This window comes from Rhipicephalus microplus, chromosome 5, assembly GCF_043290135.1.
Source record: "Rhipicephalus microplus isolate Deutch F79 chromosome 5, USDA_Rmic, whole genome shotgun sequence".
Lineage (NCBI taxonomy): Eukaryota > Metazoa > Arthropoda > Arachnida > Ixodida > Ixodidae > Rhipicephalus > Rhipicephalus microplus.
The window spans coordinates 166,008,400-166,034,508 of NC_134704.1; the positions used below are offsets into that span (position 1 = coordinate 166,008,400).

The 26,109-nt window shown below is 45.8% G+C and overlaps 1 protein-coding gene across 1 annotated transcript in view; it reads right to left on the reverse strand.

Annotated features, from left to right (window-relative positions):
- Positions 1-26,109, reverse strand: part of LOC119174136 (uncharacterized) — a 51,066-nt gene that overhangs the window by 15,262 nt on the left and 9,695 nt on the right. The window lies entirely within an intron of this gene.

The window sequence follows — 26,109 nt, forward strand, 5'->3', positions numbered from 1 at the left end:
TTTCCTAATTTCGCGTGATGTGGTTACAGACACCAGCGGCGGTGGCAGTGGACAACTGTGCGTGACCTGAGTTGTGATCTCATAACTGCTTTCGCTGTAAAAAAACTTCTCGGAGCACTGGTCCGAGAATGCTTCCTTGAGGTGCATTTGAAGTAATTACTTTGTGCCGAGATATGTTGCCTTGGATACAAACACATCACCTTATACGCTGCAGATGTGGTGTACCCCTAATTCCATATTTTTCAAATATTATGTCAGTGTCAAGTGGTTTATATGGTTGTATGCGTTGGAAAAAGTAATGTATATACCAGCTATAAAACTTCATAGTCGAAAGGTTTTAGATTGATTTTGTCGTATTACGAGGGCGAGTTTTGTTGATCTTTTTTTCTGAATCGAAATTAGGTAGGGCTGATTAAAATGTACTTTTTCATAAACCCAATTATTTTGGCATAAATGGTCTTTTCTGAGCCCTTCGAAAGCACGGGGAGTAGGGATAGCAGCATACTCTTTAAGAAGTAAAGGAGAAAAAAGGGTACCGAGGTTGCTCCTTTAGAGGAGTAGCTAACTTGCCACACCGATTGCACCATTTAGGGAGTAATTGCGAAAGAGTAACCATGCTCTCGGAGTTACTCCTTAAAGGAGCAACAAGTAGCATAAGAAAATTGAGGTTTCCTTTGGCTTAACCAGCCTTTTGAATTGCGTGCTGGCATTTCATTAGTTGTTTAATTGATAAGCAAGCATAATAATCAGAATTAAATATTGAAAACTTTGCAGCAAATGCCCGGGACTTGAACGCATGACCACTAAGTCAGCATGCGCGTACAGTAACCACTACACCACACAACACTACGACAACATCTGAAAAGAAACAGACTTGTGTAGGAACCGATGGGTCGTTTGCACAAGGCGCGAACATTCCTGCACTTACTCCAAAAAAAAAAGCGGGTGCTCTACTATATTTGCAATATTTTGAGTGCATATCGTCTTAAAAAGAGCAAAGAGCCCTTTTCTGGGGTAACTGCGCAGTTCTGCCACAAAACATTTTAGAGTGTAAAATTGATAAATTGATAAATTATTTGATGAATTGACTTTGATAACTTATTTACTTCACCATTTCTAAATGATGTATACAGTAACTTTTGCTATTTGCATTTTCTTCGAAAATCCACCTTTAGAGAGAGCAATATTTTAAATAAGCATAAGCTGAGGTAGTAGGGTGTCAAGAACATACTTGACTGGGCTTATTTGAATGTTGTCATTATCGCATGATAAACTGTTTTTGCTAGATCAATACACATTATTCATTGGACTTTCAGTTGTCGGGTACCTTTCTTGACGACAAGGAGGCCAAGTACATGCGTTTTACGATTACCAAAGTGGCACGTTTTCGAGCTAAGGATGAGTCCCGCATGGCGAATGCAGTCGAATACAACTTCACGTGGTTGGTTTTGCTCATGAAACGTCCTGCAATAGTTGACCACGTGGTCTATGTAGCACATGCATAATAAATGCGAAGCATTTCTTAGCAAATTTCAGCGACTTTGAGCTTATCTATCTATCTATCTATCTATCTATCTATCTATCTATCTATCTATCTATCTATCTATCTATCTATCTATCTATCTATCTATCTATCTAGCCGCTTGCAACTTTTAGCTCTCCTGGCCGTTTCAATAAGGCTATCGATACCAAACTTGGTAGGGCATAGCATGACTATATGAAAAATATATTTGATTAGTCATAACATGAAAATCATGAATTTTATGTCATAAATGTCATAATTTACATATCATGGTTCTGAAAATTTTGCGTTAGTTTTGTTCACATTGCATGTTACAAAACTGGTGTGGTATAACATGATTGCATGGCGAAGACAAGCGACAGGCCATCACATGAAAATCATGACATGCATGGCGTGTAACAACGTGACTAAATGCCACGCTCATGATGCGCTGGCGGCCGTTACGCTAGCTTCACTTATACCGATTGTGGTATTACGGGACATAAAATTGGAAAATCTACGCGAAGACGAACGAAGCAGAACAGTTACCATGCAGCTCGGTGAAAGGTGATTTATCCGACAACATACTTTTATTTATTTATTTATTTCAATACCCCAAAGGCCCAATTGGGCATTACATAGAGGGGATTTGAGTGAATACATACATTTCAAGCAACATGAACGGAAAACAGAATACCAAAAAGTAACAATAAAAAGGAAACAGCGAGTAAATCGAATCACAGCATCAAGTTAAGTACGTTCACCAACATAATTCGAGAACATATTCATTAGTACAATACTAATGAAAACACTTAAGAAAATTACATCGAAGAACACTGAAAAGGTATCGGGAGCAAAAACAGCAGATGAAACGAGGGCAATCAGACACAGGTCAGCCATGTTTTTCACTATGCAAATAGCCCTGAAGCATGGAGTTAAATATGGAAGGATCTGTAATTTCGGCGATGTTAGGTGGAAGAGAATTCCACTCGATTATGCATAATGATAGCGGTGAATTTTGAAACTTATTGGTCCTAGCAAAAATGGGGGCCACCTTGTGCGCATGATCAAGGCGGGGTGAAGTATGAGGGGCTGCAAAGATATGAGACTGGGCGAAGGATGAGTTGCTGTGATAAAGTGAGTGAAAGAACGATAGTCGAGTAAGTCGCCTGCGCATGGCAAGTGTGGTAAGGCCAAGGTCCTATTTTAGTAAAGAAACACTTATGTAACGCGAGTAGGATAATGAGATGAACCGAGCAGCTTTATTCTGTACCATTTCGAGCATGTTAGCAAGACCGATTTGGTGAGGATGCCATATGATTGAAGCGTATTCTAGGGATGGCCGAATCAATGAATTGAAAGCGCGCAGTCTTGTGTCCTTATTAGTGAAATGCAAGCGACGTTTAAGGAGGCCGAGTTTCTTGAGAGCCTTACGAGTAGTATACTCTATGTGAGCAGTCCAGCTTAGATCTGAAGTGAGTATTACGCCCAGATACTTAAATGACGTGACTTTTTCTATTATCGAATCGTTTATTTTATAAGAGCTATAGCATACAGAAGTGATATTACTAAACATTAGGTGCTTGGTTTTTTCGACATTAATTTCTATTTGCCATTTGCTGCAACATTTCTCTAACCTGGTAAGATCCTGCTGTAGTTCTGCAACGTCATCTGTGCAAGTTATTTTCCTATGAACAACGCAATCATCCGCGAAAAGACGAATTGATGAACTTATGTTAGATGCAATGTCATTAATGTATACTAAAAAGAGAAGAGGACCCAGCACACTGCCTTGTGGCACACCAGATGTTACTCGGGTAGGATGAGATATGTAGTTGTTAAGTTTAACTGACTGAGACTTGTTGTTTAGAAATTCTTGTATCCATGCAGTCGTTTTCTGGTCGAGGCTGAGGTGACGTATTTTTAACATTAGCCGGTTATGGGGAACAAGATCAAAAGCCTTAGAAAAGTCTATAAAAAGCGCGTCGATGCAGAGGGACATATGAAGAGCTGTGTGCAGGTCTGTCACGAGTTCGAAAAGTTGAGTCTGACATGATAATTTTTCTCGAAAACCATGTTGGATTTGAAGAAGTAAATTGTTACGGTTGAGGTGACGCATGACCTGGGAGTGTATGATGTGCTCTAGTAACTTACACGAAATGGACGTGAGTGAAATCGGCCTATAGTTGTTGGGGTGATTGCTGTTACCAGACTTAAAGATGGGTACCACATTAGCCAATTTCCAGTCATCTGGTATACAACCAGAGTCAAGGGGTTGCTGGAAAATGAATGCAAGCAACTTAGCTGAATGTTGACAGTTTAATTTAAGTAGTTTGGCGCTGATGCCATTGGGGCCGGGACTGGTTTTAAGGGGAAGTCGACTGATAGCGCTAGCTACACCGTGCTCTGTTATTAGGATTGCTGGAAAAGGGTATTCAATGGGCAGTTGTGACAGTGAAAGAGAATCATTCAGTGGAAGTTCGTCAGTGAATACCGTGGTGAAGTGTTTGTTGAATTTTTCAGCGGAGTGTTCTACCGATAAGGTGCTGCCGTCTTCCCTCATTAATACCGCTGTTGAGTGGGTGCTTTTGGGGTTCACGATATTCCAAAATTTTTTAGGGTCCGTTTTCATGAGGTTAGGTAGCGTTTCGTTAAAAAATTTATCTTTCGCTTGAAAAATGATGCTGTGTGTTTCAGCTGAAATGTTTTCGTAAGCTTCCCAATCTTGGGGACAGTTCGAGCGACTTGCTTTTCTGTAAACCGTTTTCTTCTTGTTCAGGGTGCGTTTTTCGTCTCGCGTGAACCATGGATCATCTGATCTAGAACTTATTGTTAGTTTAGGAACACAGGTAGCTTCAATTTCTTTAAGTTTATCTCGGAACAAACACCAGTTTTCATTAGTTGTACGGTCGTCAAAGGATTCGTAAAATTCCGCTGCGAAAGTGTGTAGCATACTGTTCATTTTTGTTATGTTGGTACGCGCATAGTTCAGCAACTGTTTTTTATTTTTGATTTCCTTGCAGTAGGAAGTGAAACCAAGCAATGGACAACCCTGTGATCACTGATTTCTTCTAGCACGCGTGTGCTACAGATTTCGGGGCTGGTAGTTAGGACCAAGTCTAAAACCCGATCCTTCCGCGTAGGTGTATGTACAAGTTGTGTTAAATTGTGATAAAGGAGCAGCTGAAGAAATCGAATACATTCAGATCGATTATTGTCATGAAGGGCAGACAGGGTGGACCAATCTATTTCTGGATAATTAAAGTCACCACCTAAGAATAAAAGTGAATTAGGAAATTTCTGTGTAACTTGTTCAATGGCATCACCAAGAAGTTCTGGAAACTCTGAATTGCTGTCGGGGGGTCGATAACAAGCGCCAATGACGCAAGCAACATGACCAGTGTGACATGATGCTCAGACTATTTCGAGAGGTGAGCCCACTGAAATTTGAGAGGGGTGGTATACCAAGCTCATACTTTGCTCACGGCCGTTTTGTTCGCTCCAGATATACCAAATTTGGTATCACGTGACGTTATCACGTGACGTCTATAGACGACGAAGGTAAATGACACATCCAAACCTGATATTCATGACACGGAAGCCATGTACGGCATCACTTACCTACACCTCGTAACGTTGTGCCGATTTTAAAGTGACATATCAACATTTCTCTTTGTGCTTTGTATATTGCCACGTTTCATTTCCCAAGTTTTGTGATTGTCCCAAAACACTACACAATTCTCAGCGCAAACCAGGCCTGCAGTTTTCGAGAAGCTTCCGGACTGTTTTAGATCATTTCGATAAGATCACGCCTACTCTGCGAATCGTACAGATTATTCTGGAATCTACGCCCCCGCAGGGGCGCCTGTGCAAGTAGGCGTTTGGTGTGTAGCGACACCACGAACCCGAGCTAACGGGGGGTTTTGGCTCCCTCCCACGCCTAGCCGTGCGTGGCTTTGCCGTGTCCGGGGAAAAGAGGATCCTGGGGGTTGAGCCGAGGCCGGGTGATTGGACCTTTAAGGCCCCCCGGTGGAGGCAACACACCTCTTTGGCGCCGGCTTCACGAAGACGGCACCCCGGGACTGACCCACCCAGGGGAAATCGCAGTCGCCTTTTCCTATCTCTTTCTCCCTACATCTTCGTCTTTATCTCTCACTATTTATCTGTCTTGTCTTCTACTCTGTTCTGTCTACTTCCAAACTTCCTGGCGGCTAGGGTTAACCCTGTGCAAAGAGCCTGCCTTGGTCTAGGTGCATTGGGTTATAGTAGCGTTGTATGGCGTATGCAAGTTTTAGCATCCGCAAACTTGTAGCGTCTCCTCGTTGGGCTCTGTGGTGGGTGGCCGCCAACGCTTCTGAAGAAAATTAAACTGGCATGCGTAGAGCATTTCCCTTATTAAGTGATCGTACCGCCTTAAAGCGCGTACGCACCGAAGACTTAGGCTTTTTCAACCGATCAAGTGAAAACTTCCCCCATTTTCATGTTATACTTAGTGAGATAAGCGGCAAGCAAGCCGGAACTGTATCCCCCTTTGTAGTAGCCTGATGTCTCACAGAAACTCTTGGAGCCGGGTACAAAGTTACCAAAATGGCCAGTGGAGACCTCCTCTTTAGAGTTCGAGAAAAAGAACAATTTGAAAAGCTACGGAATCTTTCTACTTTTGGTGACACTCCCATCACTGTAACGCCACACAGATCTATGAACACAACCCGTGGAGTAGTATCTGATGGTGATTTGCTCGGCTTGACTGAAGAGCAACTTCTGGAGGGGTGGAAGAGTCAGAATATGACCAACGTACAAAGTATCATCATTAGAAGAGACAACAAGGTAACACCAACGAAAGACCTAATACGTTCGCTTCCAGTAATCTGCCAGAAAGTATTCAAACAGGGTACACGAAGACGTCGATCAGACCATACATACCTTAGCCGCGTCGTTGTTTTAAATGCCAGAAGTATGGCCACGGCTCAGAAAGCTGTCGTGGTCACCATTTTTTTGCACAGTGTGGAGTGTCAGGCCACAATTCTGACAATTGCGAAGAACCATCACACTGTGTGAACTGTGGCGGAGATCATGCCGCATATTCACGGTCTTGCTCATATATAAAAAAAAGAAATCATCACACTGAAAATTAAAGAAAATATTACATTCAAGGAAGCAAGATGAAGAGTGTCGCCATTTTACGGTGCTACATATGCTGATGCGGTGCGTCAGGGGGAACGCCGCACCAGCCCTCGCCACTCCTTCGGCCAGCGCAGAGCGAGCCGTCGGCTGTGGCGCCTGCCCCCAAGGCGGCAGTAGTTCAGTCTACTCCGCCTCCTAGCGAATTGAGGCCGGAGATTCCAGGGTCCTCGTGTCTCAAGGCCTCCCCTCATCATGCGAGGCCTAAAATCCGAACCACCAGCTCGCATGTGCGGGCACCCAGTGCCTCTGAGGAGGCAATAGACACAACGGTACCCTTGGTACCAAAACTGCGGCGCGGCTCCTTGGAGCGCGCCAAGAAAAATAAAAAACGAATAACGGGGCCGGACGACCGTCCTGCCACCTGAATTAACGAGCTCACTCCAACACAGGATACTCTTTGTACACACAGCAGCATCTCTCTTGTTTAAATATGCCACAGAAATATTACAGTGGAACATCCGAGGCCTTCTTCGAAACCTCGATGACTTACAAGAACTCCTCCATGAACACAATCCAAGAGTGCTGTGTGTACAAGAGACACACTTAAAATGAACAAACACAAACTTTTTACGTAACTACGTAATCTTCCGAAAGGATAGAGATGATGCCATGCCACCATCCGGTGGTGTAGCGGTTATAGTTAGTCAAGGTATAGCATGCACACAATTACCCCTTCAAACTTCCCTCGAGGCGGTGGCTGTCCGAGCAGTAATTCTAAACAAACTTGTCACTGTCTGCTCTTTGTACATACCTTCGCACCACCGTCTTGAAAAACTTCAATTTCAGTCTTTAATAGACGAACTACCTGAACCTTAATTGGTCCTTGGGAACCTGACCGCACATAATGGTCTGTGGGGTGACTCTCGCTGTGATGCACGAGGTCGTCTCATTGAACAATTCCTCATTTCATCAGGTGCTTGCCTGTTGAATAGGAAAGAGGCAACATACTATAACCTTGCCAACAAAACTTACTCTTCCATAGACCTCAGTATCGCATCTCCTTCACTTGTACCATTACTTCAGTGGACAGTCATAAATAATTCATAGGTAAGTGACCATTTTCCTTTAGTTTTGGGTACACCAACAGTATATGAATGTCCTCCACATGTTTCTAAATGGCTAGTAAACAAAGCCGACTGGGAACAATTTCAAAAGATTACCCACTTAGGTTGGACTGACATATGTGGATTAGGCATAGATGAAGCTGTGCAACACTTCACGGCTTTTCTTAATGACGCAGCAGCCAAATGCTTTGGACAAACATCTGGACTTCCCGGCAAACGACACGTCCCGTGGTGAAACACTGAGTGTCAGAATGCGCGAAAGGAACAGAACAGGGCATGGAGGCTGCTGCGGAACTCGCCGACAGCGGAAAACCTTGCGATCTTTAAGAAAATAAAATCTAGAGGCAGGAGAACGCGTCGGCAGGCCAGAAGAGAAAGCTGACACAAGTTTTTATCAGGGATAAATTCATATACACGAGGCCAAAGTCTGGAACATGGTTCCTAGGGTAGCAGGAAAAAAAGTACACTCAATCCCACTCGTAAACACTCAGGGTGATACCTTGGAAGATCAGGCAAACTTCCTCGGTGCACAAACTTCCTCGGTACACGAGTATCCAGCTCGTCCCACTATACTGACACTTTCCAAAAATACAGAACAAGAATAGAAAAGCAGAAACTCGAACACAAATCCACTAGATACGAGGCATAGAACCAAGCTTTCAGTCTAGCTGAGCTCCGAAAATCTCTAAACTCCTGCAGTACTTCTGCCCCAGGTTCTGACCGTGTGGTGTATGAAATGTTAAAAAACCTACCAGCCGAAACACGAAAAAGCTTACTTTGTTTGTACAATGCTATGTGGTTTTCTGGCACTATCCCTACCTCCTGGAAAGAGGCTATTATTATTCCACTTTTGAAAGAGGGCAAGGACCCTTCTTTAGCTTCAAACTATAGGCCTATTGCACTTACAAACTAAGGGCAGCAACCGATGGAGGTGCGGTTGCTGTGCGACGAACTACCGAAGATCCTCCGACGACGATGACGCCGCGACAGAGCTTTTCGAACACAACGCCAACCAGGCAAAGTCCTGACGGCAAAACCTCACTTACCGAAAGTGACCTGACGACGCAACATGGAAGCAGTGGAACAAGCCGACGCAGCCGTGACCCGACGCCACGCCCTAACTGTAATGCGAGACGGAGAACTAGCGACGTCGACGTTCTTATCGACGGCCACAGTGTGACCGCTCTCATCGATACTGGAGCTGACTACTCCGTCATCAGTGAGTCGTTCGCCGCAAAGTTAAAGAAAGTTAGGACAGCTTGGGAAGGCCCTGAAATCTGCTCAGCCGGAAGTCACCTCGTAACGCCTGCAGGAATCTGCACAGCGAGAGTCACCATTAACGGCCATATTTTTCCTACAGACTTCGTAGTCCTACAGCGTTGCTCGAGAGATGTCATCCTTGGCATGGACTTCTTATGCCTCCTTGGTGCTGTCATCAACCTAAAAACAAAGTCGATAACGTTAACCAGAGAAGAAGCACTACCGCCGCGCACACCGTCAGGAAACCATGCCTTGAATGTGCTGGAAGAACAAGTCACCATTCCGCCTCGCTCAAGCGTCATTATTTCAGTCGGTGCTCCTAAATCACCTGACTTGGAAGGCGTCGTTGAAGGCAGTCAGCATCTGTTGGTCACCCGAAATATTTGCGTCGCAAGAGGAATTGCAGAGCTGCGGGGAGGCAAAGCAACAGTTATGCTCATGAATTTCAGCAATGAGTACAAACATCTGAACAAAGGAACAACGGTCGCATACATAGAAGAAACTGTCGAAGCCACCAGTGCTTTCGCCCTCGCCGATTCTGCGGAACCTGCTCAGAGGAACCAAGCCCCTCCTACAGCTTTCGATGTCAATCCCAGACTTCTGAACCATAAGCAAGAACAGCTCAAGGCCCTGCTCCTGCAATACGAAGATTGCTTTTCGTCGTCATCAAAAATTTGGTAGACCCCAATTGCGAAACATCGCATCATAACCGAAGAAAATGCCAGACCACTCCGCCAGATTCCGTACAGAGTTTCGACGCGAGAACGAGAGGCCATAAAGAGACAAGTTGATGAAATTCTCTGGAGTGACATTATCTAGCCATCCAAGAGTCCATGGGCGTCCACCGTGGTGTTAGTGAAGAAAAATGATGGGACCGTACGTTTCTGCGTTGATTATCGCCGCCAGAACAAATTCACAAGAAAGGACGTGTATCCTCTCCCATGAATAGACGACGCACTTGATCGGCTCTAACGCGCCAAGTACTTTTCGTCAATGGACCTCAAGACTTGCTATAGGCGAATCGAAGTCGCAAAAGAGACCGAGAGAAGACGGCGTTTATAACACCGAGACGGCCTCTTCGAGTTTAGGGTGGTGCCCTTCGGTTTTTGCTCAGTGCCTGCTACTTTTCAACGCGTTATGCATACAGTATTGGCAGAATTGAAGTGGCAGACTTGCCTTGTGTATTTGGACGATGTCGTCGTGTTTTTCTCGAGTTTCGACGAGCATCTTCAGCGCCTTGAAGCTGTACTTCAAGCCATAAAGACGTCCGGACTCACACTGAAGCCAGAAAAGTGCAGATTTGCGTACGAGGAGCTCTTGTTTCTGGGGTTCGTTGTTAGCAAGTCTGGAGTTCATCCTGATCCACGGAAAACAGCCGCCATCGCCGGCTCCCCGTCGCCCACTGACAAGAAGGCGGAGCGCCGATTTCTGGGCCTGTGCGCCTAATATACGCGGTTCGTGAAAAACTTCGCCCGCATCGCCGATGCTCTCACTAACTTTACCAAGGCCGACGTGGAGTTCAAGTGGTAAACGCTGCAGGAACACGCTTTCGAGGAGCTTAAACATCGCCTCCAGACGCCTCCGTTACTCGCCCATTTCGACGAATTAGCCGAGACAGAAATACACATTGACGCAAGCAGCGTAGGTCTTGGCGCCGTCATTGTGCAGAGGGCTGACGGACTTGAAAGGTTTATTAGTTACGCCAGCCGATCGCTATCCAAAACAGAAGCCAATTATTCCACAACAGAAAAGGCGTGCCTCGCCATCATCTGGGCTACGTCGAAATTTCGCCCCTACCTCTAGGCCAGGCCCTTCAAAGTTGTAAGCGACCACCACGCCTTGTGTTGGCTAGCCACCTTGAAGGACCCTTCAGGTCGTCTCGCACAATGGAGCCTGACACTTCGAGAATATGACATTAATGTCATTTACAAGTCCGGCAAGAAACACTCCGACGGCGACTGTCTCTCGTGCGCCTGTCGACCAACCACCACCCGACGACCCGAATGATGACTACTTCTTGAGAACGATAACTACCGACGACTTCGCTGAACGACAGCGGGCCGACCCGGAACTTAAGGCCCTCGAAGGCCGGACCGCCGATGTCCTGAAGGTATTCAAGCGCACTTCTTCGTTCTTCCTGCGAAACGGTCTTCTATAAAAGAAAAACTTTTCACCACTTCGAGCTAGGTACCTCCTTGTGGTGCCTTCAGCTTTGCGACCAGAACTTCTGCAGGCCCTGCACGACGATCCGACGGCAGGCTACCTCCGTGTTTTTCGCACGCTCGCGAAGATAGAAGAAAGGTACTACTGGCCACGTCTTACCACCGACGTAGCTCGTTATGTGAGGACATGCCAGGACTGTCAGTGACGCAAGGCACCGCCGACAAGGCCAGCGGGACTTCTGCAGCCAATTGAACCACCTTGCCTACCTTTTCAGCAGATTGGTATGGACCTACTGGGGCCGTCCCGACGTCGGCTTTCGGAAACAAGTAGATCGTGGTAGCTACCGACTACCTCACCCACTACGCCGAGACAAGAGCCCTTCCCAAAGGCATTGCATCCGAGATAGCTAAGATCTTCGTCGAAAATATTGTCCTACGTCACGGCGCCCCGGAGGTCCTTATCACCGACAGAGGAACGGCATTTACTGCCGAGTTAACTCAAGCGATCTTGGCATACAGCCAGACAAACCACCGCCGGACGACAGCGTATCACCTACAGACCAACGGCCTCACTGAGCGGCCTAACAAGACGATCGTCGACATGCTTGCAATGTACGTCGATGTCGAACACAAGACGTGGGATGCCATTCTTCCGTACGTGACCTTCGCATACAACACACTGGTGCAGACGACAACGCAGATATCTCCGTACAAATTGGTCTACGGAAGAAGCCCGGCAACGACGCTCAATGCCATGTTACCCAACGTCACCGACGAAAAAAACCTCGATGTGAGTGAGTACCTTCAACGCGCCGAAGAAGCCCGACAACTCGCGCGTCTCCGTATCAAGAATCAACAGACGACCGACAGCCGCCATTACAGAATTCGACGACGCTTTGTGGAATACCAGCCCGGTGAACGTGTTTGGGTGTGGACGCCGATACGCCGACGTGGACTAAGTAAAAAGCTTCTGCGACGGTACTTCGGTCCGTACAGGGTGGTTAGACTTCTCGGCCCACTAGATTACGATGTGGTCCCCGACGGCATCACGAATTCTCAACGACGCCGATCGCGACCTGAAGTCGTCCATGTCGCGCGCCTCAAGCCGTTTCATGCGCGTTGACAAACTGAAACAGTGTTTTTTGTGTTATTATTGTATCGTATTTTATTCATTGTACTTTCTTGCAATATTGTTGTACCACCATCTTTAGTTAAAGCATCGGGACAATGCCTTTTTCAGATTGGGGCAACGCCACGTTCTATTTCCCAAGTTTTGTTATCGTCCCAAACAACTACACAATTCTCAGCGCAATCCACGCCTGCAGTTTTTGAGAAGCTTCCGGACTGTTTTAGATCATTTCCATAAGATCACGCCTACTCTGCGAACTGTACAGATTATTCTGGGACCTACGCCACTGCCAGCGATAACGCTAGAACATTCGACGGTAAGAGTATAAATGCCGACGCGCTTCGCCACTTGTCAGTAGTTGACCGACGGCCGACGCTCCGTTCACTGCTATCTGTGCAACACTGCTACTGTAATCGAACTTTCCGTTTACCGGGCACAGGTTCACCAAAATAAACAGTTAAATCCCAACATAAAGTCTCCTGTCTACGGCCACGTCACGACCCCGTGACAATATCATCGATTCCCACTTTACGTGTGATCTGCCAATTTTTGCCCATCAGAGTCTCGAAGGATCGTGTCTATGAACCACTCAAAGGTCACCGGATCATTACACAAACCAAAGGGCTTCACGTCAAACTAAAACAAGGCCACAGGGGTAATAAAAACGGTCTTCTCTTTGTTTTGTGGATTCATAGGTGTCTGCCAGTAATGTGAGCACGAATCGACGGATGATAAGTACGAAGTGAAGTGCAAGCAGCTTAAGGCATCGTCTATTCGTGGAAGTAGATAGACGTTTTTTTAGTTACTGCGTTCAGACGTCTGTAGGTGATGTAGAATCAACATGCATCATTTTTCTTCTTAACAAATATAACGGGAACAGCCAAAGGACTACAGGACCCTTAAATGACACCCTTCTGTAGCATATACTTTAGTTGTTCATCGAATACTTTCTTTTTGGCGGGAAAAACGAGATAAGTCTTTTGTCAAATGGGAGCCGCAGCTTCGGTATCAATGCAGTAGTGCACTCGGAATTGTGGTGGTGTACGCTGACGTTCTGATTGGGAAAAATTGAAGATGGCAGAATAGCGCATAAGAAGTTTTTGGAGAGTGAGTTGGTCGGGACGAGGGGAGCGGTTTGTTTATTATGCCATTGAGCTTCGACGTGTGGTCAGACGGAGACGACGTTTTGTTGGTCGTCACAGCAACTGCACGAATATTCACAGCTTTATCTTTTTCAAAGTACGCTTTCTTAAACCCAGCAGGTAGGAGAACCAACTTGGATGACACATTTACCACCCATACTTGAGAAAAGCCGCCAAAAAGGTTGACAAGTGAACGAGGCACAATAGCCTGCTTTTTCAACGTTTTTGACTAGACTGACTCTCTCAATCTACATGACAGACCTTCATGGGGGCGATATGAAATCACTTGGCCCGACGTTCTCTTTCAGCATGCAAAAGCACATCATCTAATAAGGAAAATGGCTCAACTCAAGCAGATGACACATCGTCGAAAGCATGCGGCAGTCTATTAGCACTCACAGTAAATTCACCAGCTCTACAGTAAGGTGTCACTCCACAGGTGCACTAAAACTCAATACTAAGCACTTGCTAGTACGGTATATTCAGCTTGAAACGCATGTTCATTCACGGTAACCAAAACTGAACACACTTCGACAGGTTGCAACAGCTCACCACCCACTCCCCGAAACATAAAGTACCTGTTCCAAAAAAAAAACTTCACTTTCTGTCCCAGTCGATTTTTGAAAGAAAAGGACATCACAGACAGAGAAGCACAAGTATCTAACAAATCTACAATTGTAACGTCATCAACACAAATATCCACTTTGTTCTTTGACGTGTTAACAGGCGGCGAAATGTTGCCGCCGCCTGTTATGTCTATGTTAAAATCTCCACCAGCATTAGCACTATGTCGTCGTAGCTTACATATTTCGATAGACCTTCTAAAGATGCAATGAATTGTTCGGCAATTAAACCTGAACGGTGGTATATGACAGTTATGATATATTACTGCGGTACATTATGCGTTATACAACCTAGTTCAGGAATTAGGTCACGAGCAATGCACTTTTTCATATTTATTAGTGCTCCAACACCACGGTGGTTCTTGTTGTTTAGGCAAAAAGTGTGATAACTCTCATTAATTATGACATCAGAGTCTGAACTCAACCACGTTTCAGTTAACACATTTATGTCCAATTCCAAAGAAAATTGGTCGAAGAAAATGTTAAGCAAGTGCTGTTTATGATGAGCAGACCTAATGTTTAGCGGAAAGCCTGATAGTCCACTAATGATTTTAAAACTTTAAGTCTGTTTGCGTATTTAGGTGGCACTGCCATTTTGGCTATAAGTACTGGTAAAAGACATATATCCTTCAATAAAAATATTATTGCGATGTCACTGGTCTGTACGTCCTTGCGAGAAGAGACCTTCCCATTGTTGATCCAAACGAACTATTAGCATGCCTTTTTCTTGCTGATTGCCATCCCAAGCAAACGTTTGAGGGCAAGGCAGAGATGCTCGTGAACAAATACTCGCTCATTTGTTGAGTGAGCAATGCCGTTTGTTGACAGCCTAGTTTTCCTTGCCTTGAGCAATGCAACACGCTTTTTGCGACTCTAACTGCATGATGATGTTCGATCAGGAAACATTGTTTTTTTGTTTTAACTCCAAGGCAATTCGTCAATGTTACTTGCTGTTATTGGCTCATTCAGAACTTAACAGATTTGACAGAGCATTGCCTGCAAGCTCCTATGATAACTTCCTACGTGTTCTTCATTTCCCCGTTGCGACTTCACGAGTATAGTTTCAAATTAGCGATTCCTATTTTAAGGTGATTCAGCTGTTTTTTACATTTACTACTTTCTTCTTTCAGGGCTAGATTCTCTCTTTAGAGGACCTCATTTTCTTTTCGCAGTATTTTGTTTCTCTGTTTTTTCTAATCAAATCGCTTACTCAAGAATTGAAGACTTCTCTGACTTCCCTCAACTTCTTTCTGACTTCACGCCCAGTTTTATATTTGCGCTCTCTCGATTCTTTCCTCATCAAACAAGTTGACAAGGATTGACAGAAAAATGAGGGCAGTAGAGAGTTATGTTAGCAGGCAATAGACACAAAAAAACTAAAAAATAATTATATGGGGGCAACATCCAACCTGTGACGATAAAAACCACGTATTTTAAGACGTGTTCCTTGCCACCTACGCTACTGCCAAGCGATCCCATTCACGATAGTGTCCGGCCTATATAGGCTTCAAATTGCTCCTGGCGGATGAACAATGATGTGGCTTCTAGCAGATACTGTTGCCCCACCTCCAACTTAGGTACGTGGATACGCAGCAGGTGCAGCTTTGTCGTCGTTAATTGCATTATGAGCGATGATAAAAAGGACGTACTCTCACACGTGTTGCTCACTGCCAGTGGTGCGGCTGAATCGCTCGACCTTGCGACATGCTCAAAACAACGCCTCAAGAAGCATCGAAAGTGAGCCATAAGATTCGCAGACGCTTTTTTCCGGTGGGTGAGATGAAGTAAGCACACTTTTTTTTTCACCGAGCGACTCCAAACATCAGAAATATAGATCCGCTGCCCCGATATATAGCTGCACAACAACATTGTCACTGGTGAATCTATTGAGACCATTTTGCCTCCTCCTTATATGTAGTCTTTTTTGTGCCAGTAATGTTCAGAATCCAGAGCTCCGGCCTGAACCTGTCAGACAGCTCGCTGGAGTTCGTCTCTGATCAGCGAGCGAAACATGGGAAGCCGCCGCTTTCAGCGTAACCCGACTTGTGGCACGCATGACCTGCGTGTACAGATTGAAGTTTTTAGCACCGTCGTCCCCGGGTGGCCGCCACTGCCAACGTGGAAAAATAGACAGACCGGGCCGTTTCTTGCTGGTTGATACCGGTTGCGCCAAATGGCTGCCCAAAGGAACTAGTGGTTGTGGCTTGAAGGAGGCAGTTCACCGTGAAACTTCGGATGATGGATCATCGCATACAGTGACCGACCTGGGCTGTGGTTTATAGCAGTTTTGCTGACTCAGTACGTGGTTAAGCGCGCTGGATTGTATGTATTGAAATGGTGCTGTTAATACAGACGGCACTGGGCGACCGTTTCGGCTACGGTCATAGAGGAGAGTTGTGAGCGGGTAAGTGCGATAACTACAGTGATAGATGTTTTACCCGAAGGCAAAGGGTTGCTCGAGAAACTCTCGCTGAAAGCGGAACTTTCCTTCAACGAACGCGCTCGCATTTGAACGAGACATCGTGACCGTGTCATAAAGGCAGCGGCGCTTGTTCTATGTGGTGTTGTTGCAGAGGTTTGACATCACGAGTTAAGTCGGTGGCGTGTGTTTGCAGAGTCTACCCGCCACCCAAGCCTGCATTTACGTTTGCAATTCAGCGTGGCTTGGGAGTCTGCCACGCCATCGGTACGCAGATCTTGCCGGCACTCGGTCTCCTGAGCCTGCTTGTGGACCCAGAGTGCACCATCGGCCCGGCGCATCCGATCTCTTTCACGTTTATACTGTGGGCGATCTTCTAGAGTTGCCCTGGCTTGCACATGTGCGAGGCTTCAGTAGCAACTGACACTCATACTCTGCGCCCGGCTGCGAACAGAAGGACGGCGTCCCTCACAACAGAGCCAATTTCGCGCGAGCTGGCGTACGACGCTGAGGACGCCGTAACTGATATTACGTTCAATGAAGAATGCTCGTGACACCACTGGTAAGCAGTTTTTTGTTTACTGCTTAGACTGTAAAGCTGTGCCTGTACCATCGCTTGCAACTCTATAGGACGTTGATGCCGTCTCTTACGGAATAAAACTAGATACAATACGCTTGTTTAACGAGCATTGCTACCAACACTGCACAGAAGAACACGTACTGACAGATTGCAAACAAGAAAAAATATAATAGAGGGAAAAGTCTTATCCCAGGGCACCAAACCAGCAGCCTTTCTATCTCCTGCACGCTGCAATAAGCACTAATTAGGACATGAAGCATGCGTTGTCAAAGGATCTGGAAACAAACTATTTATTCATACCATATACTGTTTGGCGATCACAGAGCTCCGAACATCAGCGCATTTTTGTAATCAGTAGTGAGATGGCACGAAGGTGTGGTGGCGCAAGCGCCAATTGATGGCCAAAGAGGGCACGAAGGTGTGGTTCCGTGCGTTCTCTGAAGGTCGTAGCCTTTAGAGCTTAGATAAGCGCCAGCCCCATAAAACGTTGTCTCACTTGCAAGCACTTTTATCAGACTGGTGATTCTAGAGCACGAAGGTCGCTTCGCTCGCTACTGCAGCCGCGTTCATGAAAGAAGCACGCTGCCCATCACACAAGAAGTACAAATTGGGAAATTTCACACTTGTCCGGTGTATTCGTGTTGACTTTGGTTTCGCATGATTTTTTTTTGTTTCTATAGCATTCTTTAGGTGTCGAGCTGTGACAGTTGTTAGTTCATACACGTCCTGTGTATGCTCATTTCGAGCATGCTTGCTTCTTGAGTTATGGGCTGCGACATCCAGCTGATGATTGTTCTTCGCGTGCCTTTACAATTCGTTGCTGTAGCATTCAATCATTCGCCCATGTGGTGACGCAATGCACACTAAACGCTCAACTACCTCTATGAGGACACATTCCCTTCCGTGTGATACCGATTCCTAGGAAGGCGGATCAGCCACGTTTTTGTAAAGACAATGGTTTTTTTTTAATACCTTCGGCGTCAAAATTTTGGTCTCTCTGTCTGTAGTTTTGTTTATCTGTCTGTACATTTGTCTGCTTGTGTGCGCTAACGATACCCTAAATGGCCCCAACGGCACCTCAAACGGCCAACCCCATCCGCAGCGCCCACCTATATTGCTAAAGTTTCGGCTATAATACTTGTGCAATTGTCAATTGAAAAGCAACTGTTGCGCATATCTGAGGCACCATAACAACAAGTTGATATTTTGTAAATGTGTCTTCATACTAAAGAAGGCACACATAAGCAATTCTAAGGACCGTGGAGTTTATCAAGCTGCGCTGACAGTGCAACGCGATGCTCAGAAAGGTGAATGTTTTCAAGGCTTTGCTAAGACGAAACGGTGGTGGCACCTGCCCGTAGCTTTGCGTTCTACACCTTATCGCCTCCGAGACAGGCGCTCTTTTTCCACGGGCGTGCACGCCTTCCTTCGCTTTTGAAGATAGCTGCCAGAAGGCACTCGTGTCGAACGTGCCTCGATGCGCTCACTCACCTTCGCTGCACAGATGGAGACTCTCTAACGCAGTGCTTCCAGAATACAACTCACCGATTATCTCACGCAGAACATCAAATAAACGTTTTGCTCACTCTCTCCATACGCAAGACCATCGTCTTTGAATGACATTTGCTGTGATACATGCAGATACGAGCCATTTTTTTTCTTTAGAGTCAAAAGATTTTGTGCCTGCTCCGTGTAGTATTAGTTTTGTAGGGCTCTTTGGCTGACTGGGAGTGGTTATATTTTTGAAACGTGTTTGATTTATTTATGTACGACACCTTATTTGTCTCACAGGAATACTGCGTAAAGGGGGCCAGACAGCGCACTACAAACGTAAACGAGCGTAGGCAGGTAGGTAAGCAACCTTATTGATCCCCGGTAGAGTCATGTGAGGAGTGGTGTGGCAGGGGAACTGGAAGCAGGATCACGGTGGGCCCTCCAGCCGCTGTAGGTGGCCGAACACTGCTGCGCTTTGGCGACCCTTCAGGCACAGTTGACTGTACGGAGCTCTAACCCTGGTGGCGAGCTGGGCAGAGCATCTTTTCATCGCTCCCGTTGTTCTGACTCTTGCCACAGAGGCCTAGGGTTGCTCAGAAAATTTAAAAATACGTGATGGAAATCGGCTTTGGTGCTAACACATAGGTTGCAATGAGGAGAGGTTTCGCCATGCGTGAAAACAGAAAGAAGAAAAGGAGTCGACGTGGCCGTTAAAATTATGCGCCACAAAACCTGGTCACTTCTGGAAAGAGATTTATGCAGTGGGGCGTACGTTAGGTGGAAGTTTTCGTAAAATAGCGTCACATCGTGATAGCTGAGGAGTCGATGCCTGGCACCTCGAAGCAAAGGCAGGTCGCTGTGAGCCCGGTTGGCGAGTGCTCGGGGCTTGGGTGTGAGCGGCCATTTTGCCTGGGTGTCCACTGTGCGCATGAACCCAGAGGAGAATGGTGATGCAATCGGGTGGAGGAGAGAATTCGAGCGGTTTAGCAGCCAGAGAATGTTTTTTCAGAGTGGCGTAATTAAGAATTGCAGTTTTTGAATCTAAAAAATAATACTCAGCGGCAGAGTGGACAATGGCTAAAACCATTGCCGCCTCCTCCGCTTCCAATGATTCTGCCGAATCTGGAAGGGACGCACAAGCGACCAGTTTGTGAAATCCGTCTACAACAGCTATGGCAAAAGCTGGATGATCTGCATATTCAGCCGTGTCTACATAAACTTCAGAAGAATCAAGAGGGAAGCGCTTGTGAAGGGCTGTGGCTCTAGCTTCCCGTTGCACTCGATTATGTTCTGGGTGAGTGTTTTTGGGGAGTAGCGCGATTAAACAGTTGCTGCTAACAGCGACTGGAACTGCGTGCGTGGCCACGGCGTGACAAGCAACGTTGATTGCAAGTCGGCGCAGAAGTACTTGACCTGTTTCTGTAAACGATAGTCTTCGATACTGACTGAAAAGATGCGCCTCTATTAGCTTTCGCAGAGTGTTGTGCACACCAAGTTGAAGTCATTTCTTCGTTGATGATAATTTAGGGAGATGAAGAGCAGCTTTATAGGATGTGCAAATAAGTCTGTTAAGTTGCTCGGTCTCCGTGGTTGTGAGATAGAGATAGGGGATGGAATAAGTGATTCGGCATAGGCCAAAGGCCTGAATGAGGCGGCGTGTGTGTGCTGCTCTCTTGCCGCGATGACGATTGGAAATGCGCCTAATGAGGGAAGCTGCAATATGAACTGGAGTGTGGACTAACTTTATGGTGTTGGCGTTGGAACCATTGTAAGAACTATTAAGGCCTAAAATTTTGATTTTATTGACCCTGCGAATTGGTGAGTCATGAAGGATGACTTGAACATCTCATGTATCTTGGTTTTGAAAGTCAATTACTAGGAGTTCCGATTTAGCCGCCGAACAGGTGAGCCGAATACTGCTGGCGTACTTAATAACAGTGTCAGCGGCCAACTGAAGCTTTGATTCGATTTGCCCTGGTTGCTGGAATGTACCCAGATGATGATGTCATCCACGTACAAAAAGTGATTTATGGAAGGTAGTTCGGCAAGTTTCGGCGCTAGTGGGATGAGAGTAACGTTGAAAAGGAATGAGACAAATCCTATCTGTGGGGAGTTCCCTTCTAACCAAGGTTTTGAAAGTGCCTCATTGTAGGCGGATTGACCTGCTGCTGAGAAATGCAGTGACATACCTGTGCACCCGAGAGCCTACGTTTAGTACGCTAAGAGATTGTAAAATTGAGGATTGAGGAACGTTATCGAAAGTCTTTCTCAGGTCCAATGCAAGGATGGCTCAGTATATGTGTGGGAAAGTAGGATTGAGCACATCCTCCTTAAGCTGCAGCATGACATTCTGAGTGGAGGGTCCCGCTCGGAAGCCGTATATGGTGGAGGGAAGATGTTTTCTTGTTCCAAATAGCGGCTAAGGCGATTTAGAATTACATGCTCCCTCAGTATTCCTGTGCATGAGGTAAGAGACATCGGTCTCAAATTATTATGGTCATAAGGCTTATGATGTTTGGGTATGAAAATCACCTTAGCTGATTTCCATTCCTGGGGCAGCGTGCTCTGCTCCCTTTGTCGCTTCATGTAATCGGTAAGAGCGGCCACTGACTCGGAGTTTATAATTCGGAGGGATTTGTTCGTAATTTTATATAGTCCTAGAGCAGACGTATGCGAAGTTTGCTTAGTGCAGCCCGAATTTCCGCCTCTGCAATCGATGCAAGCAAGTCTGGATTGGGAGCTTCATTGTAGGTAGTAACGATTCTCGCCTTGGGCCAAGAAAATACCTAGTTTTAGGAGCAGTTTCAGTGTCTTGTCCTTGTTTTGCTACTACAAAGAAGAGTTTAGTAATTTGCTTATCACATTCATATCGCGAGGAGCATCTGTCTGACATATGGTGAAGCAGGGGCCAGGAAACCTTCATATGTAAAGTGCCGTCAACACCTAAATATCTGGTTATATTGCTGTGATGAAAACTCGGCCGCGTGTTCAGTTACAAGCTGGGGCGTTTGTGCCAATTTTTGTTTAAGTTCGCGATTATATTTTTGCTTGAGCCATCGTTCCTTCAAGCTCTGATAGGCCTCCCTTAAGTGGAGTAGCCTGCTGTCTACTGGATCGCGGATATGTGCTGCTGTGACTACATTTTCGCTAGGAAGTACAGCCTTTTTAAGCTGAGACGCCCAATCTTTGTAGTTCTAAAGTTCTTTTTTTGGGTTTCGGTCTCGGATTGCGCAAAATTTCTCTCAGTCGACGATAGGTTTCAAATGAAACTGTGGACGATAATTGGCATGGGACAGCGTAATTGTTAAGGTGTAATGAGCACTGGTGAGGTTGCTCCACTGTGTGTCCAGTTAGCTTGTCGCACCTTCTTAGGGAAAGTAAGATCTGGGGTGGTATTTCTGCTCACACTGTTGCCAATGCGTGTTTCTTGCATGCAATCAGTGACTAGGGTGCACATGTTTCGCTGATTGTATTGAAAAAGACTGGTGCCCTTCCAAGTGTTTATGCAGTAACCCCAATCTACGTGCGGAGCATTAGAATCACCCGTTACAACTATGGGAGCAGACCTCACTATATGAATGGCCCTATCGATTGCTTCAAAAACAGCAGTGAGACCATCTCCAGGATGAGAATAAATATTGAGAATAAAATATGTGCCTTGTCCTGCATGACACCGGAGAAGTTCAAGAAGAATGCAGTCACTGCAATGAGCAGAGAGATCGTGCGCTATAAACGAGATATTCCTGCGTATATATGCAATAGCCCACGGAGAGCTATAGGATGCGAATGTACAGCATGATAGCCGAGAATTTTGCATGCGTTGAAAGACTGCTGTACGGAGATGACATCAAGGGTGCGTGTAGACCGTTTTATATAAAGTGAGAGGTTGTCTCTCTTGTTTATTATTTCATGGCGATGTCATTGCCATATGCAGAGTGAAGAGGGTGAAGATGAGGCAAGATTGCAGGAGGGGGTTATGGCTGCGGAGGTGCTGAAGAGTGTTGAGATTGAAGAAGAAACTCGAGCCGAGAAAATAACACGTCTAGAATACTCTTTATCTTAGTGAAGCGTTCAGAGAATTGCGTAAAGCCTAGATCAACCTTTGTTGAAGTTGCCGGTGTTCTTTCCGAATTTTTTGACAGCTGTATATAAAATCATCTTCTGATGACTCAGGCTGCTCTCTTCTTTTCTTTTTTGTTGGCTGTGGGGACGAATCTATATTATCGATCTCTGACTTTGCTGCCATATCAGGCTCTATGATAGAGGGGGAGATGAATAGGGGTGTAGAAGACGCAGGTGGGGAAGCCGTCAGTGTATTTAAACGTTCCAGCACCAGAGCCAACTGTTGCTTTAGCTCTTGATTCTGACGCTCTAAACGTTCATATGTCACCTAAGTTTTAAAATTTTCCTTAGCGTCTGAGAGCACGCAACATGAGCAGGAGCTTTGCTTTGCTCAGATCACCTTTTCGGGTTCGGTGCCGGGCTTTGTGATGCATTTAATCCATGGCTTTTGCTTTTGCTGCTGTGGTTTCGTCCAGGACACTTGTTTCTACTGCTACGATTTCCATAATCGATGCTTGGAAAAAAACTCCTTCTCGAGCTAGAACTCGGGCTGCTGTTGCTGGAACTCGGGTTGCTGTTGTGCCCTGTGTCGTGAGCGAGAGGGACGGCTGAAGCCACGCTGGTAGCGTTGCTTGTATGCCCTGTCGCTCGTCTTGTGAGCGCCCCCACAGATGACGCACTGTGGAGTGCATGGGTAGTCCTACGGGTGATTCTGTTGAAGCTTGAGCAAGTAAGGCAATTTGGCTAGGGACATACATCTCGTCGCTGGCTGACTTGTACGCAATTTAGGCACTCTTTCAGCTTCGGTCGAAAGTTGAAAACAGCGTAAAGCATGCCAAACATTTTCACTGATGGACGAAGTTCCTCAGTCATGAAATGAATGAGCACAGTGCATGAGGTATGCCCCATGACCCTTGCTTGGACCATTGGTAGGAGAGGATTCGACCGACGTAATTCTTGCAGCAAGTCCTGCGATGATTCCCCATTCCAAGCTTGGTAGATAACCCCTGTGCATGCCCCATCCGGGGGAGCTATGTGCGCATGAAACACCAGGTTCGTTTACCACGTAGCGTGAGTTCTCAAATTTTTGCACAGTTGGCGACTCGGTCAGCGCAAGAAGTGGACACGGTGAAAATATTCTTGGCCAGGTTGGTGCACACAGGATTCTCCTCGGCAACCACGGAGTGCAGTCCGCGGTTGGCGGCTACAGCCACTCGTAACTCTCCATCGTTGTATTGGGTCAGATCTACGCCCACACTCGGACGAAAGACAATCTTGAAGTCATCGGCTGGCAACCATGGCAGGTGTTTTAGGCGAGGATGCACAGCTGTGTCGTCGAGCTGTGAGAGAAGGCTGGGTGCTGGTTCCGTTTTGCGTGGTGGCGTTTGGTCAGGTGACGCCGCTTTACTTGATTGCGTTCTTTCAGTTTCTTTTGACAGTTGTCGAAGTGAGCGTTGTCCGACATTCAAAATACAATCCATTCTTTTAGGTTGAATTCTGTGGCAGGTAGGTTCATGCCACTCACCTTGTACGCCATTGCGTGGCCGAATGACCTTTTTCATGCGCTTCGAAGCGCGAGCGCGACGCCGGTGCCGGTGGCGTTAAAACTAACGTAGCGGCGTTCCTCCGCTCAGCAAGAGTGGAGGTTTGCAAAGCTCCTCGAGAAAAAAAAGGTTTGAGGCACTCACCAGTAGCGTCGTCAACTTGCTGAAGTTCAAGAGAGACTACTGTTAGCACCAACAAAGCAGTCTTGGTTGAAGAAAAACTGCGTAGAATACGGAGCCCATGCGAGGCATGCCAGCTTTGCCTGGCCCCCTAGCAAGAGTCGAGCGTAGTACCAACGCAAAAACAACGTGAAATACATAGTGGTAAGTACAAAGCAGTAAAAACAAGGGAGGGGGAGCATTGCTGATTAACTAGAAAAAGTAACTGTATTTAAAGATACCAGCGTCATGTTTGTAAATGTAACTTCATGCAAAATATATTCGATTCAACAGCAGTGTGAACGCAGCCAGCTTGCAAAGCCATACGTACGGCGAGAAATCATCCCTTGCAAGCCAACTATCGCCAAATTATTTCACTCAGTGCCAGAATACAATATTTGCATTTTGAAAAGAGCATCCTATGCCCCATAAAAATTGAAAATGTAGTTCTGATTTTTTAACAACGTACACATAAAGAATAGGCTTATTATCAGTTTACCTCACTCTTTGCGTGATATTATCGTTATGTTCTCAATGTTTCTGGTGGATTTCACAAGGTAGCTGCAATATCAAGAAAGGGAAACAGACAACCATCCCTCATTATAGCACGAAGCCACGAGGTGTCATGCACAAAGAGGTGGTAAGTCATTTGACTATCCTTAGCTATATCTGTGACAAAAAAATTGGCACACCCTACGTAGAGTGCGATTCGATGATATGTGAAGCACGAAGCACGAATTAGCAAACTTTACATGTCACTTTAAAATCAGCACTACGTTATGATGCGGATGTAAACTGTGCCGCACATAGCTTCCATATCATGAATGTCATGTATCGACGTATCGTTTACTTTTGTCGTCTATTCAGCTCACATGATACTAAATTAGGTATATGTGAAGCTAACCGAATGACCGAGAGCATGCTATGAGCGTAACGTGTAGACATGTTTTACAGGACACGCATATCATATTTACCATGTTCGAATGTGTGATTTACCTTCGTCATCTATTGATGTCACGCAATACCAAATTTGGTATATGCGCAAGTAGCGAAACGGCCGGGAGCACGCTATGAGCATTGCATGCAGTCATGTTTTACATTACATGCATGTCATGTTCATTATGTTTTGACATGTCTTTTGCGTCCGTCGATTCACGTCACTTTCTAGCAAGTTTGGTATATGTGAACTTAGCGAAATGGCCGCGAGCGCATCATGAGCGTGGTATGTCGTCACGTTCTTGAATGAGACACATGACATGATTATCATGTTTCCACCAGTCCTATACCTACGTCATTCACTGGCGTCACGAAGAACCAAATTTGGTGTGAATAAAGCTAGCGGAACGATCGCGAGTACACTATGGACGTGTCATGTATTCATGTTTTACGTGACACACGTGTCATGATTATACCGTTTGCACGTGCCGTTTACCTTCGTCGTCTATTCCCGTCACATATACCAAATTTGGCATATGTAGAAGTAGCGAAAGGCCCATGAGCCCGCTATGAACGTAGAATGCAGTCATAATTTGCGTGACACGCCTATCATGAGTATCATGTTTTGGTGTGTCATTTTTCTTGTTCGTCGAATCACTTTACGCAATATCAAATTTGACATATGTTAAGCTAGCGAAACAGCCGCGAGTGCATCATGAGCATGGTATGTTGTCAAGCTCTTACTTGACACGCATCTCATGATTATCATGTTTGCATAAGTCATATACCTTCGTCATCCATTCAGATCACGTAGCACAAAAAATGGCGAATGTCAAGCCAGTGACGCGTC